Source organism: Petaurus breviceps, unplaced genomic scaffold (genome assembly GCF_028583685.1).
Source record: "Petaurus breviceps papuanus isolate PSGF00001 unplaced genomic scaffold, PetGlider_PUasm1.0 221, whole genome shotgun sequence".
Lineage (NCBI taxonomy): Eukaryota > Metazoa > Chordata > Mammalia > Diprotodontia > Petauridae > Petaurus > Petaurus breviceps.
Genome location: NW_027185877.1, coordinates 8509039 through 8522375, shown reverse-complemented (window position 1 = coordinate 8522375; position 13337 = coordinate 8509039). Strand labels below are relative to the sequence as shown.

Genomic DNA, 13337 nt, shown 5'->3' with positions numbered 1-13337 from the left:
TATTAGAGAGTATCTGAAATTGATAGGACAAGTGACTTGACCCAGCCAGTATGTGTCAGAGATGGGATTTGAACCTAGATTTTCCTAACTGTGAAGCTTGTTCTCTATCCATCAAAGCATGCTGCTTCTCATAGTAGTACATAAACTATGGAAGTATTCAAATTCTCATTGACCTCATTTACAAATCTCTTGAGATTTTTATTCATTACCAGTTCCATTTATTATCAGAGTATTTTAGCATCATGATCTTATAAATTTTAAAAGTCAGTTTCCCTACAAAGTTAAATCTTCATGCAGTTTCAAAATTAATTATTAGTGATATAATTAGGTAAAAATAGCTTTAAAAAATCCAAATTATATAGGATAGTAAACCTTGATGTTATCTGACAGAGAACACATAGATGAAGAAACTCCTTTGCCAATGAGGTCAACACCTTCTCTGCAACTTATAACCTTAAAGAGATTAAGTGACTTGCCCAATGTCACACAATCAGTAGGTGTCACAAGTGAGAGAAGCGGGATGGGAGTCATTATAATATGGTGAGCAAAGACCTGGCCTTGGACCCAGAAAGACCAGAGTCTCAGAAATGACAAGATTTCATTTTGTCTTTAATATATTAGTATTTAACAGGCCATCTTGTTCAATATAAGCAATTACATTAAAGATAGAATAAGCCATGGGGCGGCTAAGGTGATGCAGTGAATAGAGCACCAGCCCTGGAGTCAGGAGGACCTGAGTTCAAATCCAGCCTCAGACACTTAATGCTTACTAGCCCTATGACCTTGGGCAAATAACTTAAGCCCAATTGCCCTACCTTCCCCCCTCCAAAAGGCAAAAAAAGAAGAAGAAGAAGAAGAAAAGAAATGATAGAATAAGCCAGCATTACCAACATGCCCTGAAAACCACCATGGAACCAGCCATCTCTCAGGCCTTTCAAGGTTCTCCACCTTTGTTGGATTGTTGGTTGCATTGTTGGTTGCACAATAGGCACAGATGGCTTTTTAAGGAGCAGAAGCTGCCATCACCACTAAAGTTCTACTCAGGGGGGTTTAAAGCTGAGGGAAAGGGATAATGAGCTGGGCACCAGATCATGTTCTACACAGGTATTCAACCTGGAAAGGAGAGGGTTGGTGTTTAAGAGAAGAGAATAGGAATAAAGTGGGAGGGGGGCAGGCATCTGCCAAAACTTTGTTCTCAGATGTCAAATCTGACGTTAGGCTCTGTGTCCCTTGGGGGGGGGGGGGGGCTGGACCAGCTGTGAGCCTGATGAAGTGAATCAGATGTCACTTGATCATACCTGTTCACTGGAAGTGAAAGGATTTGCTGCCACCAAGCTCACTGAGACAAACAAGGGGAAGACTTGAGATTACGGTGTAGAGTGCTTACTTTGGCAATACATGGGCTAAAATTCAGCTGATACAGAGACAATTAGCATGGATTTTGAGTAAAAATTACTCACAAATTAGTGAAATGTTAATATTTGTATCTGTTTGTTTAGGCTTGTCTGCTGTATCAAAACAAAATTTATCAACAAAGAAAAAGGGAGAAAGAGATTACAGTGTAGAGAACTAGACCTAAATTTAGATTCTCCAGCAGAGTTGCTTTTCCAGAGCTTGGTGGAACCTGGGGAGAATTGTGCTTTACTGACTCTGCCTTTTAAATCTCCCATGGGTTTGATATAATTCAGAGAGAGGCTAGGCAAAAAGAGTCTGAGCTCCTATAATAAATAAAACTGACTTGAGGTTGTGTTAAATCACAGCATGGTAGATTTAGAGCTGGAAGACATCTTAAAGGTCAATGAGTCTAAGACTCACATTTTACAGAGGAGGAAACTAAAGTATGGAGAGGTTAAGTGACTTGCCTGGGGTCACATTGCTTGTCTGCAGCAAGATTCCAACTCAGGTCTTCCTGATTTGACAGAAGAAAGGATAAAAGCTCTCTTTTATATTTTTTCTTCCTTCTTTCCTTCCTTCCTCCTCTCTCCCTCTCTCTCCCTCTCCTTCTCTCTCTCCCTCTCTCTCTATCTCTCTTTCTCACTCTATCTCTCTGTCTCTGTCTCTCTGTCTCTGTCTCTCTGTCTGTCTCTCTCTCTGTCTCTCTGTCTCTGTCTCTCTCTCTCTCTGACTCTCTCTCTCTGTCTCTCTGTCTGTCTCTCTCTGTCTCTCTCTCTCTGTCTCTCTCTCTGTCTCTGTGTCTCTGTCTCTCTCTGTCTCTCTCTCTCTCTGTCTCTCTGTCTCTCTGTCTCTGTCTCTCTCTCTCTCTCTCTCTCTCTCTCTCTCTCTCTCTCTGTCTCTCTCTCTTTCTCTCTCTCTGTCTGTCTCTGTCTCTCTCTCCTTCTATTGGAACTTTGGGTAGAGTTGCCAGACAAGGCGTATTGCAGCGGAGAGAAGCCCAAACCACATAGAAACATCATTTGCCAGCAGGACTTGTTGTAGATCTGGTGCTACCATAGTAGTTATTATATTGGTGAGCCACAAAAACTCTATCTTTCTCCACTTTCCCTTGCCCCTGAGAGATATTAAGAAAACCCTTCTTCACTACCATCTATGAGCCTTGGACATGTATGGGAACTCCCTCCTCCCCCATAAAAGAGAGAATAAAAAAAAGAAAGGAAGAGTTAGTGATTCCTATCTCTGCCTATATAAAAGCACTTGTCTATTTTACCTTTGTAATCCTTTACATGTTAAAACTGCAATGATGCATACACTGTAGGGCTGAATCCCCTAAAGCTGTAGAGAACAGAAATTGAGAGAAAGAAGAACCTTTCCAAAGAGCGGAAACAAGATAGTTGCAGCATTTTCTACATTTTCAAGATTAATATTTCACTTCTTAGCCTCCAGCAAGCAGTAGTTTGCCCAATGATAATCACCATTTTCCTGAAAGAAAAGGAAAAGACACCTAAGTGCCATGGTGGGGAATCACTCAGATTTTTTCTGACTTTGGGCATTATCTAATTGCCAGAGGAGCAATTTCACTTTGTAGAAAGATTGGAAGCACTAGCCATGTTTAATCTACTAGGAAACTATAGCCTAGGGAAAGTATCACCTGGATAATAGTGCCAATTTTGCACTACAAGTTCTTCAAAGCCCTTTTTTGGCTTTTAACTAATGTGACAACGATCTTACTGCAAATGTAAATGAGTTATTTAGGAGTGAGCTAAATCCAAACACCCTTGCAATTTTGTCTTATCCCTTTCAGGAAAACAGTATTTACCCCTTCCCTGAGCAACTGCTTCCAGGTTTGGAGGATGAAAGACTAGTGGAAAATATATAGGCAATGCTATGAGAGGCACATAGTGTAATAGATAGAGGTCTGACCTTGGGGCCAAGAAAACCTAGGTTCAAGAACTACTCCTGCCAAATACTGACTCTAGGCAAGTCCCAATCTCTCAGTACCTTGGACAGCTATTGAAGACTGGGTTCCACCTTCCTATGGACAGAGGCACTTTCTTCTTTGGAGAATTCCTTAGGTCAGTGAAATCACATGACCAATATATATCCTTCTCTTGTGTCTGGTATCAGTTACTTGAACTAATTTACTTTTTCAATTTCTCTTCCTTCTGTACACAGTAGCTTTGATATGGAATAGAGGGATAAGTTCAGTTATAATGTTTGTGCTATTATAGTGAAGATCCATCCTACTCTGGTTCAATGTGGTTTGTCTCTTGCAGAGGAGAGAGAATTGTGAATTATGGCCTCTTTTATCCTATTCCCCATCTCAGAGGGATTTAGTATGAATTCAGGAAAGTCTTGTTTATGTTAAAAGAGTCTCAGAATTTTTTCCACTTCTGTCCTATTTGATCATCTCTGGCTCAAGGGAGATTTAAGAAAGAGAGAAAGAATGAAACAAATTTCCTCAAGGGGTACATCAAAAGATGCCTTAAATTCAGAAGGATGGAAAAAGGTATATTACTTTCACTTTTATATATGCCTTTGTTTTTGTTTTTGGTTATCTTTGTATTGAAGGTCATAATAAAGGACAAGAGCATGATTCAATCCCTCACCAGCCACCTAATTCAGCAAACACTGATTGAATGCCTTCCCCATGCCTAGCACTCTGGCTTCAAAGATGAAACACAAAAACTGGCAAATGACAAAAAAAGGAAAATGATAAAGGTTGGAGGGACTATGGGAAAACAAGCACATTGAAGCACTACTAGTATACCTGTTGATAGGTCCAACCATTCTGGAGAATAATTTGAAATTATACACAAAAAAGTTAATAAATTGTGCATGCCCTTTGCCCAGATACACCTAAAAAGAGAGTAAAAAATAGGAAAGGGTCCTTTATGTATAATCTATTTATAATAGTTTTTTTTCTTCTGTGGTGGGAAAAAAACCCTGGAAATGAAAAGGATGTCCATCAATTGAGAAATAGCTGAATAAATGATGGACATGAATATTATAAAATATTATTGTGCTGTAGAAATGTGTAGATTATTTCAGAGACATAGAAAGACATGTAAACTAATGCAGAGTGAAATACCAGAAATAGTAGAATAATTTTTATATTTATCTATCAATATTTACCAAATTGAACAATCTTGAGGACTTTTATAAACTAACAAAGAACAACATGACCAGAGCTGGGAGAATAATTTATAAAATAACACTCAAAAGACTAAAGTGAAGAAATGGAGAGTGAGGATGATTTGAGAGGTGGAATTAGCAAGGAGGAACTTGTAGCATAACTCCATTTTTAAGTGATGTATAAGAGTAAGTCCTCTGCTAAGAGGGAGGAGATGGGAGAGGTGATGTAGTTGGTTTGAAAAGTGGTCTGGAACAGCCATTTTGGGGAGTAGAGTAGAGTTAATCAGGAAAGAGTAAAAGTACTGGTGTGCAGCACAAGTTCCCAGTTGAGATTGGAGAATGTTCATTCAGTCAGCATGGTTGGGTTACTTCATCAATGTCCATTGGACTTCTAGTTTCTCTCCTTTCTAATCCATTCTTTGTAAACCTGCCAACATCATTTACCAAAACATATTTGAGCTTTGGAAATATTGCTATACCACCTTCCTTGAATCCAGTTTCCCCCAATATAAAATACAAATTCTTCATCTTTATATTTAAAGTTCATTTCATAATCTCTTAAACAAATAAGTATATCTGTTCCCATCACTTGATTAAAACTGCATTCTGAAAGGTCACTAATAACCTAACCTATTCATGAATAAATCCAAAGACCTTTTCTCAGTCCTCATCCTTCTTGACCTCTGAAGCATTTGACACTGGTAAACAGCTCCAACTTCTCTCTCCTCCCTGAGTTTTCATAAAATCGTTTCACCCCAATTCTCTTCTTACCCAACTGATGCGTCTTTCACAGTCTCTGTTGTAAGAGTCTGTTGTATCCCAGGAAGCTGCCCTGAGCCCTCTTCTCTTTGTATACTCTTGTTTCTTGGTGCTCTCATCAAGCTCCCATGCATACAACTAGCATCTCTATACAAGTGACTCCCAGATTCACATCTTTTTCCTGAGCTCCAGTCAGGACCACATCTCCAACTACTACCTGCTGAATATCTCCACCAAAGTCATCACAATACAATATGGCTAAGCTGGAACTTAAGAGCTTTCCCCATAAACCTACCATTTCTCCCAACTTTTCTATTTCTGTCAAGAACAACACGATTCCTTCAGTCATCCAGATTTATAACCTTGGCACTCTCATTTTTTTCCCAATTTTTCTTCTACCTGCCTTATATGATTTCAAGCTCCTCTTTGAGCTCTTCTGTGAGTTCTTTCTGGGTCTGAGACAACTTCCCATTTTTCTCTGGGGTTTTGTCCACAGGTATTTTGACATTGTTGTCCTCTTCTGAGTTTGTGTCTTGACCATCCCTATCAACATAATAACTTTCAATGTTCAAATTCTTTCTTGATTGTTTTTTTACTCATCTTTTTGGGCCTTTTCCCTTTCTTTTAAATTTGAGTTCTGCTCCTGGGATTAGAGGGGCACTGTTGCAGGCTTCTTATGCCTGAGTGGTTAGGGAAATTTGACTTTTTTTTGCTTTTTTTTTGGAGGGCAATTGAGGTTAAATGACTTGCCCAAAGACATATGGCTGATAAGTGTGTTAAGTCACTAAGGCCAGATTTGAACTCGGGTCCTCCTGACTCCAGGGCCAGTGCTCAATTCACTGTGCCACCTAGCTTCCTCACTAGTTATTTTTCTTAAAAGGTATGGAAACAATCCTCAAGATGTAATTGGTTTGGGGGACAAAGGGCTCCATCCATTAACATGGCTGCTAGGTCAACCAGAGATGCAAAAAGTAGGAGTGTGAGGAGTGCTAGCAGGGCCCTGAGGTTTCATTCTGGCTGGTGAATATGGAGACCAACACCAGGAAACAAAACAGTGCTCAACTGAATCCACTGGGTTGTAGGTGAATTTCTTGCCCTTAAGTGATTTAAGGAATTTTCTGTCCCCAGTGCCTGACTGTTTACCTGGTGCTGCACTGAATTTGCCCTGAGGCCCATATAGGACCCTCCTGTCTGGTGCTGTACTAAGGGGATGGGGTGAGGGATAGCTGGCACTGCTGGAGACTATAGGAGTCTGCCAACTTACCTAGTGCTGAGGCAAGGTCCTAGTGCTGATGTCTTATGTGTTTTGAAGCCAGTGGGGCATTTCTGTGTTTCCCTAGGACTACAATTATATAACTGGTAGTCTGGCCACTTTAAGCTGCCTGTTTGCTTGGGACTATGGTGAAACATATGAAGGTCTGGCCACTGAAGGTTTCCTATGTGCTATGTTAAGGCACATAGGAAGGGGATGGAGTCTTGGTGTTGGCATTTGCCAACAAACTGGGGCTCAGGATCTCCTACTTGTTGCTGGCTTGTTATTGGGATCTGTGCATGTGTCAAATCCCAGTTACACATATAAGCACTTTTGAATCATGTAAGAATAAAAGGGCTGTGTGATACAGTGGATACAGGCTGAAAGCTTGCTTTCAAGTCAGTCTCAAAGTCAGGAAGATCTCAGTCCACATTTTGCTGCTGATACTGATTGGCAGTAAAAGTCACTTCATCTTTGAGTGTCCTTTTCAATTCTCTAACCCTTCACATTGATGAATGAATTATAGATTTGATGGAAGGAGTTTCTATGCCTGGAGTTACCTATATGGTTGAAATCACAGGTCTGAATCAAAGAAAGAAAGAAAAACTTTGTGGACTGTAATAGGAAAATATGCTTTCTTTCCTATCCTAAAAAACATATAACATTTCTAGCTTTTCAAATATTTAAAATGAATGAACATTTTGTGGGGCATGAACTTTACAATTTTCAATGAAAATATAATAAATATAATACATAGATATGCTCATATATGCATTTGGTAGAGAGATTGGCTAGAATCTAGTAAATATCAAATTGAATGATTTAAAAATGAAATTTTTATTTCTGGCAAAGAAAATAAACCTCATGGCATTTGAAAAGGTTTTGGTAATAAAAATTTCCCTAATCTCCAGCCCAAAGCAGAAGGTATACACTGTGTATAATTGTTGAATGCACTTAGAGTTGAACTAAGTCATGATAAAGTCAAGCAGCTTGTGTTCATTCTGCAATTGTGCAGAACCTATACTTGTTTTCACCATCTGGGCCAACCCACTCTAATGGTTATGTAGGGAGCCATGGAGGAATACAAACAAAAGGGCAGGGCCCAAAGAAAAGGAGAGGAAGCTGAGGCATGCTTATGAACTCTGCTAGTTATTATTGGATTAATTAGCATGCAGTAGAAAATGCTCATCTATTACCTTTGGTATAACAGTGGGATAAATTTTAATCTTATGACTGAAAAATGATTGGAAATGAAGGTGCCATTATTGGGAGTTACATGCAGTTAAAGGCAACTAGGTGGTGCAGTATTTATAGCACTGAGCAGGAAAGACTCCTTGAGTTCAAATCTGGCTTCAGACTCTAACTAGCTGTGTGGTCCTAGGCAAGTCACTTCACCCTGTTTGCCTCAGTTTTCTTATCTGTAAAATGAGCTGGAAAGGGAAGTGGCAAACTAGTTCAGTACCTTTGCCAAGACAACCCCAGAAATCACTTAACTTTGTTTGCCTTAGTTTCCCCATCTGTAAAATAAGCTGGAAAAGGAAATGACAAACCACTCCAGTATCTTTGTCAAGAGAACCCCAAATGTGATCAGGAAGAGTTGGACACAACTCAACAATATGCAGTTAGATAGATATTTCTTCCTTTAACTACTTCTGAAAATCTTCAGAGATTGTCAGAATTTGGTTCTCTCCCTCCCCCCTCCCCCAGTATATCTAATCCAGACCACATCCTTTGGATGCTGAAGAGAACAATAAAGATAGGAAAAAGGAATTTAGAATATTTTATGATGCATGTTTGAAGGAATTAAAGATGCTTAAGCTAAGGAATAGAAGGCTTAGAGGAGAATCTTCAAATGGTTTTGAGACTGTCAATTAGAAGAAGGAAGACTTATTTTGCATGGCTCCAGAGTCAGTCAGTCAATAAACATTTATTAAGTGCCTACTATGTGCCTTGAGCTGTGCTGAGCACTAGGAATATAAAGAAAGTCTGCACTCTTGAGGAGATCATAATCCAATGAGAGAAAGAATATGCAAATAAGCATTTATAGAAAAGCTAAATACGGGATAAATTGGAATCATTATTTCCAAATAACTAGAAATACTTCCCTAGAGAGAATTAGAATTCTATCCCAGGGAAGACACTAGAATTAAAAGGGATTGGGAATAATGAATCAATGGGTAGAAATTGCAGAGAGAGATTTGGGCTTGATCCTAGGCAGGAGCTTTTAAGCTGGGATCTGTGAAGTTGTTTTTCTTTTAAAAATGAAATAAAATTAATAAAATTCCTAAGTCATATGGGCTTAAAATGAATTAAAATATTTAAAAATCAATGCTGCAAAATTATTCTAAAAAATAAACAGATTCCTTCCATCATCTTCCCTAAAACATGTCCTCTAGCTCGCACTCACAGCAATGCCAGCCCTGCTGACCCGAAGGTGATGCCAGCTGCCCTTACAACACATGAATCTCCACATCCCAGCCAGAGCTGTTTACTTCCCCAAGCCCATACTCTGATTTCCAGGCACAAAGTCAAGAAAAGCTTCAGCCAAGCACAGCAATTTCTCATGCTCCTCCTTCATCCATGGATGAATATCCAAGATATTTCTGACTATGCCACTAGCCCAACTTCGAATAACCTTTCCTCCCAGAACAAGTCCAGGATCCATCAGGGAAAAGAAGATCAGAGCCTGGTCAAAAAACCTAAGATGAGGACAATGTTCTCTCAGGCTCAGCTAAATGTACTCAATGATAGATTCCTGGAGCAAAAATACTTCAGTCCACAGCAGATCCAAAATGTGGCTGAGAATTTGAACTTTACTCAAAAACAGTTCAAGACCCAGTTTCAGAACCAGAGAAGGAAGTCAAAGAGATGACAGAAAAACACCATGTGGTCAAAGAATGGCAACAATATGAGTATGGTTCAGAATGGGGCAGTTATTGGGGAGTACATAAGGTTCAACTCTCCATTTCACCAGGTCTATATAATGAATCCTTCTGAAAACCTCCCAGTATGGAGCAACCAGACTTGGAATAACCAGTTCTAGAATGGTGGAGAGGGTACCTATCAGCACCAGATGTTTTAGCACCCCTACCCTACCAATGACTTGGGGGGCTACCTTTGGAAATAATGCTAGTGAGGTCTATTCCATAAATACACAGATTACTATGAGTTTTAATGCCCCCCCCCACACACCGTGGAATATCTCCCAAACTACTCCATGAACATACAGTTGACCCACAGCAGTCAGAAAAGGCCTATGATTATCAGCAGGTCAATGATACTCAAACACAATTCTTCGATCCCTGTAGGGTACCTATATTCCAGTCAAAATATGGGCAGTTAATTCTCACTGCCCCCAAAAAGTGCTCTTTCCAGGGCTCTTTACCACTGGTTTCTTTTCTTGCCTTTTTAGTATCTCTGTTACATGTTGTAGTTGATTGGTTTATATGAGTGAAGGCATATCTTCTGTGCAGAGGGTCACTATTCTCTTTAGATTTTGCTGACTGGTTCCAGGTTTAGGCACTAATGGACGATATATAAAAAGACCATAAGCTTTAGAATCCTCATGTAAATAACAAGAGGAAACCCAAAATCAGTGGAAGAAAAAGATATGAAAAAGCATGTAATGAGAAAAGTCAAATCGGTGGGATTTTGATGCCTTTGAGTTTTTAACTAGGGTTTTGGTAAAATTATGGTTAGGACAGTAATTTAGAGCTAGTTTTCTTTCTGGAATTTTATCCTTTATATATTTAAATAGAAACAGATACAAGTTCATGCTTGTGCCTTCCCTCTGACGTTATCCCTACATATTTTTGTCCCTATATATGTTTTATTTGTACATAGTTGTTCACATGTTCTCTCACATTAGGTTGTGAGCTCATTTGAGGACAGAAACCATCCTTTACCTTTCTTTGTATCCAAAGTGCTTAGCACAGTGCCCGATACACAGTAAGCTCAATAAATACTTGCTCATTTGAAAAAATTGATTCATTTAATGAGGCTGATAATATTTGCACATAGTTGGTTTCCTTTGTTATCCTATGTATTTCATTTTATGCATTTAAAAACATAACTCTGAGAAAGGGTCCATAGGTGCCAGACTGCCACAAGGGTCCATGACACACAAAAAGGTTTGGAACCCTTATTCTAGGGATTGACAATAGAATATAATAAAGTGGTTTCAGAATTTTAAAAAAAAAATCTGGATTCACATCAGACACTGTATGACCCTGAAAAAGTTTAAATGGCTTTAACTTTCATGAGACTTGGTTTCCTTATCTCTAAAATGGACATTACAATAGCAACTACTTTAAAAAATTATTGTGAGATTCACCTATAACAATGTACAAAAACATATTTTGCAGCTTTAAAGGGCTATATAAATGTGAAGTGGTAGAATTAGTAAAAACAACAACAAACAACAACTTCCTCACCATCAGAGCTGTCCAAAAGTGGAATAAGTCATTGTAAGAAGGATTCTTAGTCTGGTATAGCTTGGAAGAGAATATATCTGGACTGTCTTCTAACTTTTAGATTGTATAATTCTGAGGTTTGTTGATTTACCTAGGTGTCCCTGTGGATAGAGTGCCAGGCCTGGAGTCAGAAAGACTCATATTCCTGAGTTCAAATCTGGCCTCAGACATTAACTAGCTCTGTAATCCTGTACAAGTCACTTAACCCTGCTAGCCTCAGTTTCCTCATCTGTAAAATGAGCTTGAAAAGAAAATGGCACACCACTTCTTTGTCAAGAAAACCCTAAAGGGGGACATGAAGAGTCAGACATGACTGAAATGACTCAATAACAACAATACATTAAGATAATAGATGTACAATAATTGAATTTTCTGACTTAAAAATTGATTCCTATGGGTCTACTGACAGATTAATGGGAGACCAAAAGTTCAACAGGATGGCTTAATAGTGTGGTGACTTGGTGATAATAGTCTTGTGGAAATGACAGGCTGGAGTTTGGTAGAATTGTGCTCTCATTGTGCTAAGTGATGATGGAGCTATCTGAAAGCCCAGTCTGAGTTATTTGACATAGCCAAGTGAGGAGGGGCTAAACTTAGATTTTCAATCACTTTTTTTGCCTGTTCCAAACCTGTCCCAAAACACTGCAGATCATTTGACTTTGCAGAGTTGGCCATTACCAAAATTGGACCCAAAATAAGCAGTGCCATGACCATTTATGGGCAAGGGCCAGGACCATTGTGCCTTCATGACAATAAACATCTGGATTTTCTGGCGTTGTGGACAGTCTAAATATACTCTGTTTTGGACTTCTTTGGTGTGGTTCTTACTGCTTCTAGGCCTCTAGGCACTACCATATGAGCCTATGTTATCAGTTTAAACAAACAAACAAAAAAGGCTGGATAGCAGTAGCATCATAAAACTTAGGCTATTTTTGAAAAGGAATGACACCTTGCAAGCTTTTTATTAATACTCGAAATCCTTGCTTTGGGGGAGGGAGTCACTTTGAGCTCATTGGGCTATTGTAATAAAGATAAGAGCAAATAATGATAAGAGCAAAACAGTCCAAAAGAAGGCAGGCCATTCAGAAAGCCGATCCAGGGAAGAGCTGTGGGCCCAGAATTGTGTGTTCTTCCTAATCCTCTTTCCTGCTGGGCTTATGCCAAACTGTGCATCTGTTTAATGTAAAGGCAGCTGTTTCATCCTCAAGTTCAGTCTTTCAGCAGGAGAGTCTTGGGGTATGGTTTCTTTCTCATTATTCAAATTGCTGCTGCTAATTGATTACCTTTTGTTTGTCATCCAAACCTGAACATTATCTTTTTCATCCATCTTCTCTGCTGTTTGCAAATATACTATTTATTGCAAGTAAATTTCTGCTTAAATAATGTTCAATCATCTTCCCCACAAATTCAAATGAGGAATGTTCCCAGGGATTCTTAACAACCTGTAATACCTTGTCATTATGTGAATTGGCAGTGGTGATGAATGGCCAGCAGAGACTCTCTTAAGGCTTATAATTTCTGTAGATGAATTTTCCCAACAGGGTTGAAAAATGAGCAACCCTGTTTGCAAAGCCAGCATGCCTAATGCATTCTCAACAGTCATTCTAAAAAGATGCTGTTGTTCAGGTTTTATGGAAATGGATGATAAATCAATTACACAAAGTTGTTAAATTTCTAGAAGGAAGTATATATGCAACAGCATAGGTCTGAATGGGGTAGGAAATGCATCACCCCTGAGCAATAGTTTCACCCAGAACATGTTTTAGTATTTATTCATTTGAATGCTCTGAATATCAGTAGCCATTAAATATAATCAGATGCTAACTATTATTCTCCTGAAGTAACTCCCCTCCCAAATTCAGCCCATACTTTAAAATATAATATTATAATTTCCAAATCTTATTAATTCTGGCTCTAAGAAATCTCTATAACTCATTTTCTTCTATCCACTCATACAAGCAATGCCGTCTTTCAGGCCCTCATCATGTCTCTTTCAGGTTATCCCAGTTATTCTCCCCCACCCCATTACTCTTTCTCATTGCTGCTAGAATTGATGTTGCTAAAACATAGGTCTGACCACATCACCCTTACTCCTTTTCCCCCACACACCTCAGTTAGCTTCAGTGGTATCTTCTTGCCTCCAACATAAAATAAAATCTTAAAAATAATTATTTTGCCTGGCATTTAAAACCCTTTGCAGTATGTCTCTGTTTAAGTGTCCAAGATTAATATTACATTATTCTTCCTCATACACGCTGTATTCCAGGAACCCTTTCTGAGCCTAAGAGTCAGGAACACTCATCAAGGTCCCCTTATGGATATGA

General features: G+C 39.0%; 1 pseudogene; it reads left to right on the top strand.

Annotated features, from left to right (window-relative positions):
• The first annotated feature begins 8926 nt into the window (after window positions 1-8926).
• Window positions 8927-9991, top strand: LOC138166339 (putative homeobox protein NANOG2; annotated as a pseudogene).
• The last annotated feature ends 3346 nt before the right edge of the window (window positions 9992-13337 follow it).